The following is an 8127-nucleotide window of genomic DNA, read 5'->3' on the forward strand; positions in this document are numbered from 1 at the left end:
GAAGCTGCTCTTGGCTCCATTTTAGAATCTTTTTTTAAGTTCTCACATTTTATGTGGAAAATCTAGTCCCACATTAGGCACCAAATGTAGTGGGAAGTTTTTCTTTGTCCTGTGGCTACTGGTTCCCAATAAACATACAGAGGCTTATATTAATTACAGCCTTTTAAGTCATTAGTTCAGGCTTGTTACTAACTAGCTCTTTTATCTTAAATTAACATATTTCTATTAGTCTATGTATCACCACGTGTTTCATGGCTTTACCTGTGCTCCACTACAGGAACTAATACTATAGACATGCTCATCCTCAAGTGTTTTCTATAATCAATGTCTAATTTAATTATCTTCCTGATTAAGAATAAACTTCCATTGTTATGATTTTTGAATCATTGACTTATACCTTATGGCTCAGTATGTGGCTTACTCAATATGTGAAAGTTCCCTGCAAAGTTGAAAAGAATGTATATCCTGTTGTCTTGACTGCACCATTATATAAATGTCAGATTGGTCCCATGACAGATCTACAGTGCTATTCAACTATACTCTCCTGGTTCCATCAATTATTGGTGGTGAGATGTGGAAGTCTTCAACTATAATAGCCTGTTTCTCTTTGAAGTTCTACCATTTTTGTTACATGGATTATGGCTATTAGATAAAACCACAAATAACTGGTGAAATTTTCAAGAATGGGTCCACCAGATTATTCCATTTTCATCTCTGCTAATTGTTCTGACATTGGATTTGTCTAGTGTTAATTTAGCCTTTCCAAAGTCATTTTCATTCATGTTGCCCCTTCCTTTAGTTTCAACCCACATCTGTATATTTGAAGTTCATTTAGAGCGGTGACCCCCTTCAATGGCATTCTTAGTACAGGTTCTAGTCTTTCAAATGAATTTTTATTTTCACAAGATACAGTCCTCAGTGTACAGGGTCTTGCCTTCAGGTTTTTCTGTTACAGCATTACAGGACATCAAGATTCTGTTTGATGACACTAATCTCTTACCAATTACAGATGATTTGTCATTTGCACTCTCTTTTGTCTAAAAACATTAAAGTCACCAGCACAACTTTCCTCTTCAAAGTCTCACTATTTGCTCTTTCTCCTGTGAACTTGCATGAGATCAGTGAGCACTAGCCATGCAATAGCCTGAATATTGTCATGTCTTAAATTTTTCATCTTGTTGAATGAGTCTTGTGTTCAATTAAGCAGCTATTGTTTACTCCCAACATATGCGTACCAGTTATTGCAGAAGTAGTTGGGAGGGATTTGAAGGAGGGTTTCTGGAAGGGGCTAGGAAAGGAAAGAAAGAGTGAAAAGAGTTGTAATCCTATTTCAAATAAAATATATCTCTTAAAAGAGAAAAAATATATTCTACAAGCAACAATTCCTAAAGAGACTTTAAAAAAAAATCTTTGACTATCTAAGAATGGTGGCTTAAGTGGAGATAGAGGAAATTGATCCAGAAAATTCCTGTGACTCCAAATCCATAGTCACATATTGAAGGTAAGAAACTAAATACAGACAAGTTTTTTTTACATGTTTCTATGTATTAAATCATAACTATGTGAGATACAGTTACCAGAAACTCCTGGTTTCTTTGGAAAACAACTGAGCAAACAAAGTGTTTTATAAACCATAACATACATCAAGTTCCAAGAACAGGTTAAAAGAAAGAATAAATTTTGAGAATTTTTTGAGGAGGAAATCACTAAGGGGTAAGATATTAACAACAAAAACTTCCAGGAAACTGGAACTAAAGGTAAGACTGGCAAAAGTATAGGAAAATACTTAGGGCAGGGAAAAATAAATGGAGGAAAAGGGAAGAAAGAAGAGAGAGAGAGAGAGAGAGAGAGAGAGAGAGAGAGAGAGAGAGAGAGAGGGAGGGAGGGAGGGAGGGAGGGAGGGAGGGAGGAAGGAAGGAAAGAAGGAAGGAAGGAAGGAAGGAAGAAATGAAGAAGGAAAGAAAGAAAGGAAAAGGAAGAAGTAAGGAAGGGAAGGAGAAAGAAAGCATTTCAGACAGAAAGAACAAAATTATCGAGACACAGAGGAGGGATGCTTTCTACAATGAACATTATGGAAAATATTTAGTTAAAGATGTGTATTTATGGAGTTATAAATTATTAAATCGGGTTAGAAGAAGTAAGGGACATGTGACAATTTAAACATTGATTATACAAAATTAGAAAATTTAAATCATGCCTTCTGGAGAAATTCTGTACCTCCTCATAAACATCTCTTCCCATGACTGTAAATCGGAATGGCACTTGGTTATTTAGCATGAAAATATCCATTGTGTTAGAGACATATTCAATTAACTTTCAATCAATAATGTAAGATTTTGGAACTTTTGTAATAATTTTGTATATAAAACTGAGTCATCAGTTTTGTATGTATTTGCAGTGAATGTCCCAGGTTCCTACCCTAATCAAAATTTCTCTAAGCCTGATAACACCAATCTGTAACTTGGGAAAAAAACTGTGGAAAACAATAGGAAAAATTGGACTATTTTAATCTAGAGAGATATCAATTGGAAAAACAGAGGTATCTCCAAGCACAAGTATCTACCCAACAATGTTTTATTTTATCTTTAAATTCTAATGTAAACAGTACAGTTTCAGTGTTCATTAACAAAGAGTTCATAATTTTAATGAATTAAGTCCACATGATTTATGCCTTGCATATGTCTATCTAAAAATAAAACAGTTTGAAATTTTAAGCTATTATTTCCTTCATGGAGTGGTTACTCTAATGCACAGTCAGTCTACAGTGCATTATGCTTATCCAAATGTCCGTATACCCGAGCTTGTCCTAATCTCAGGAACCTTAAACCATGTAAAACCTAAGATAAAATTCTTCTGATTGAAACTGGCCTAGTATAAGGCCAGTCATGCACAAATGGAGCTACTTCACTTGTCTCCTTCATAGATTCTGCTTTCTGGGTGATTTTTACATATATATTAACCAACATTGGCACTTAGACTCATCTAGAGCAATACAAAATGCAAGTTCATTTGTCTCTTCAGCTAGGTTGCTATCTGTCACTGTATAATACAGACAAACTATATTGTGCTCTTAGAACTCAGTCATTTGAGCTTTTAAAATGAAATATTATTTTCCTTTAAAATGGTGCATGAATGATATACAATAAGATTTAAAAGAGAAATAATGGGCTATGTCTAGGTATATTTTATTCAAGATATTAGAATTATTTATATACTGTAAAAATATTAAGATCTTAGGGCAGTTGACCTTTGAATTATTAAATGTTGTATAAGGAAGCATTGTCAAAGAAAAATCCATACCATCATTGAAACTAATTCTTGATGATTTTAGTCATATTATCAGTTACATAAAGATGTAAATTTTATGTGTTTTAATATTCTTTGGGTTATGCTTATAAGAATCGATCATACATTCAGAACTCAAAAGTAAAACTCAGCAAACCAAGACAGTCAAATTTCATCTCCTGGAAATCCTATTATTTCTCCAAATTTAGTTTTCTTCCATCCCATAATATCTTTCTACAGTTAAAGCCATCAGAAGTGGTTAAGTGATATCCAATATAATTTACTCATAAAAATGAGATTTAAGAAGAGGCACACAAACTATACATCATTGCAAATCTCATATCATTTGATAAATATAGTTGACATGTACATTACCTACTACATAATGTGATATTAGCACATAAATTTGCATCATTAAATAACTCTTGTTACTAAAACTAAGTGTAGTTCATTGATCCTTGTAAAAATCTCTGATCAAAATATGTGAGTATAAAAATATCTGAACATAAAACATATCACTCATTGTTTGCTTTCTCAACAAAAAGATCTTAAGTATTCTTTTTTTTTTTTTTTTTTTTTTTTTTGGTTTTTCGAGACAGGGTTTCTCTGCGTAGCTTTGTGCCTTTCTTGGAGCTCACTTGGTAGCCCAGGCTGGCCTCGAACTCACAGAGATCCGCCTGGCTCTGCCTCCCGAGTGCTGGGATTAAAGGCATGCGCCACCACCACCTGGCTAAGTATTCTTAATTATGGGTAAAATAAACATCCCCATATATATTAAAATGCAAAAATAGTTAATATTTCAATTTGATCCTGAGAATTATTTCTTTATCAAAGATTAAGTACACTTTAAAATAGCTGATTCTAATGATAAGTCTATTTTTACTGCCATAGAATACTAATTTCAAATTTTCAATAAAACTAAAGCACAGAATTCTTGCTTAGAACTCACAATGTAGTCCATATCAAGGTGTTTATATCAACTAAGCCAATTGTTTTATTTTAGAATCACATGAATCTCAACATCCGAATACGCACTGGTATGACTACTCAAATCACTGATTCCTAATACCTGATGCAACTTTGAATCTCCTGATACCAGAAAGGAATTTAAAAAAAAAAAAAAAAAAAAACTAGGAAGTACTTTCTGATTCCTCAGCATCTCATTGCCTACAGCTCAGCTTCCTACTATAATCTTCTAATATAGTTGTAACTGAGTATGGATGTTCTGAAAAATTTGTCAACATTAAAAATTTTCTGAATATGCAATGACTACAAATTAATTAAAAACAAACAGTGAATTTGACATGTTTGTGGAAGTGTCTTTCATGTTACAGCACAGGACCTCAAAGGAACCATAGGCTCTGCATAAACAAGATGCTCACTTTGCACTGCATTCTCCATTATACCACACATAATTAAAGCTTCCAGAGAAACTTCAGCTCAGGGACAAGTCTCTCGTCATTTAAGGATTAGATTATTTTGATTGTACAGGTTCAGTTTTACGTTCCTACAAAACATTAGCTTGATTACTGTGGGGTTTGAGTAAGAATGGCCAGTATAGGCTCATATATTTGAATGATTGGTCATTAGGGATTGGTACTACTTAAGGAGGTGTGGTCTTGTTGGAGTAAGTGCGGCCTTCTTGGAAGAAGTATTTCAGTAGGAGTAGGCTTTGACATTTCCTTTCAAAAGCACAAGCCAGCTGCAATGTCTCCAGTGTCTCTCTCTTCCCACTGCCTGTGGATCCTGATGTAGAACTCTCACCTTCTCAAGCACCATGTTTGGCTGCATGCCACCATGGTCCCCCACCATGAGGATAACAGATTAAACCTCTGATACTGTAAGCCAGCCCCATCAAATGTTCTTTTATGAGTTCCCATGCTCAAGGCATCTCTTCACAGCAGTAAAAACTGACTAAGACAATTACCGAAAATAAAGATTTTTAAAATTTCCCGGTCATCATTCCTCATCAGTGATTGTCAAATTAACACATCTTTGGGTTGGTAGTACTGCCATAAAATGTTAGATTTTAAAAGTTACTATTCAGGTTGTTGGTTTGATATGTCATTAAACTAAAATTGTTATCTAAATAGTCTGAAGAGATAGCTCCGTGGGTAAAAGTACAGGTCATGCAAGCCATGCAAATGTGAAGATCGGAGTTCAAATCTCCATACCCCACAAGAGCTGGCTGTTTGTGGCAGCTGCCTGCAATCCTGAAAATGGGGAAGCAGAGACTGGTAATCACTGGTAAGGAAAGTTAGAATCAGAGAATTATAGGTTCACAGAAAGACTCTGCCTCAATAAACAAAGTGGAAAATCATGCTGGAAGACTCCTGATATCAACTTAGCGCCTCCATAAGCATACCCACACATGTCAGTGCATACCTGTATACACAGTATACCAGCACTTATGCAAATGTGCACACACACTACATTTGTACACATGCAAAGAAGCTGGTAAACAAATTTTACCAACTTAGGACAGAATTTCCATCAATTTCTGAAATCTCCCTAAGCATACTTCTACCATTTTATAATATTTCATAATTTTCAATGTAAAGTAGCATTGATAATTAACAGAAAAATATCACTCAACTCAAATCTTGAAGAAGCTCTTGGATCTAAAGTATTTAGTTATTTATGTAAAAATAAATAAGTATATTCATCTCATTATTATTCAATTTAGCTTTTATCTTTAATGAGATAAAATTTTATGTGTGCTAAAGTACTATCTTAGAATACATTTCATTATGATTTATTATTATTAAATATTTGATTTATTTACCTGCTCCATAAATCCATAAATATCAAGTCTCATTTATTCATATGTATAGGGACATGAATAGAAAATATTTGAGGTGATTTGGTATAGAAAAATTCTGGGCTGTCACATTGAAAATGGCTTGTGTAAGGCTCTGGGGTATAGCACAGTAGAGCTCTAGCTTTACATACATAAGAGCATAGATTTAATACAGAGGCTGGAAAATAAGACTAAGTAAGGTAAAGGAATAGAAAACATAAAGAAATGAAAGGAGTGATCTAATATTGAGGATTATGTTCTAGTTAGATGCTTGATAATATGTGTTCTGAATTTTCATAAAACACCAAAAAAGAGCTAGGCATCCTATCAAATCTTTGATATAAGGTAAGTACAGAAAAATACAAGAATACATTGCAACTAATAAACAACCATTAGACTTGTCAATAAAATGGTTTAATATACCTCTTTTGTTTTTTTAAGTAAAACAAAATATAAAAAGATAAAACAAAAACTAACACATTGGAATTGAACTAAACCAGCACACAAAAGAAAAGAGCCCAGAAGTAGGCAGGAGATGGTAGGTCATTCTTCTGTATCTTCTCAGGATAGCAGCCATTGAGAAAACAGACTAGAATGATGATCCCACTCATACCTGCTCTTATCTTTTCTATTCTTCAAAATTATGTCATTTTTGATAATGATGTATGTTTTAGAATCCTTACTGTGAATGCTACATGAGGTGTGAATTTTTATCTATACAATAAGCAAGTGTTTGTATTTCCAAATTTCTAAGATTGTGCACACAATACTTCAAGAACTAAGTACCAAGTTTTTATTAATGACAAGCAAGTTTGACAAGCTCTGAGAACAGAACAAAGTCCAATATGGTGTTTAGACTGAAACAACATCAACTTATAAGATTTGTCATTAGATGATCAGTTACATTTCACTTTAATAATTAATACAATGCTGATAACACTCAAATTGATTCATTGGAAAGAAATTCAGTTACATATAAAAAATAAAATCTGGTGCTCTATCACATTGTAAGTTGATCAGTGAGAATGATTATATATACTACATTGCAAAATAACAGTAAGAAAATGTTTGCAAATATTTTCAGTACCAATAAATGATAAACCCTTAAAGAGAAAGACATACTTACCTGATTTGAGTGTTGCACACCAAATACAAATTGGAATCATCATACAATCCCTGGTAAATATGTACAATTTTTAGATTAATTAAACAAAGAATAAATGGAACGTTGTTTTCTTCTAATACAGTGTACCATCATTTTGTGGCCTTATGGCAAAGATCAAATGTACAGTTCACATCCTAAGATTAAATTAAATGAATCCTAAAAATAATTTTGATGAACTTTCCAAAGTCAGATGGGAATTTTTATTGGTTTCTGAACTATATAAAATGAAATCATTTTACAATTAAAACATTAAAGAAGTAGGACCAAGAATAAGAAAACTTGAACCCAGTGAATATTTTCATCTGACTTAAAAATTAAAAAAAAATGATTCTCATAATTTTAATGGTGGGAGTATATTGTTTCTAATGTAAATATTATTCAAAATGATATTGTCCATAAATATATGTCATTGACATTCAGCCAGCATCACTCTTTTGATGCATTGTCTAAAGTAGCTGTCAGTGGTGGTGTTGAGTTAGTCCCAAGAGAACAATCTAACAGGCAGATTATAAGGACTCATAGATTTATAGAAATTGATTGCTGGTGTGTATTCCAGATTCACATTATGCAGTACTTGAATACAGATTTCTGTGATGATGGAAACAGTCCATCATGGCACTGATACATCTAATATGCATTATACCTGTACTTACTGAAAGCCTGAAATGTGGCTTATGTAACAAAGAAACTGATTTTCTACACTTAATGTAATTCAAATTGATTTAATTTTGATTCATTATTTTAAAATGATATTTCTGATTAAGTTTCACCTGTTTGCAGATACAATATAGCACAGCTGTTCTCCAGCTAACAACATGGTTCTATTCCAACAACTATGCTTCATGTTGAATGTGCATTCAATTCACCCACTGTAATG

This window comes from Peromyscus maniculatus, chromosome 12, assembly GCF_049852395.1.
Source record: "Peromyscus maniculatus bairdii isolate BWxNUB_F1_BW_parent chromosome 12, HU_Pman_BW_mat_3.1, whole genome shotgun sequence".
NCBI classification, from domain to species: Eukaryota; Metazoa; Chordata; class Mammalia; order Rodentia; family Cricetidae; genus Peromyscus; species Peromyscus maniculatus.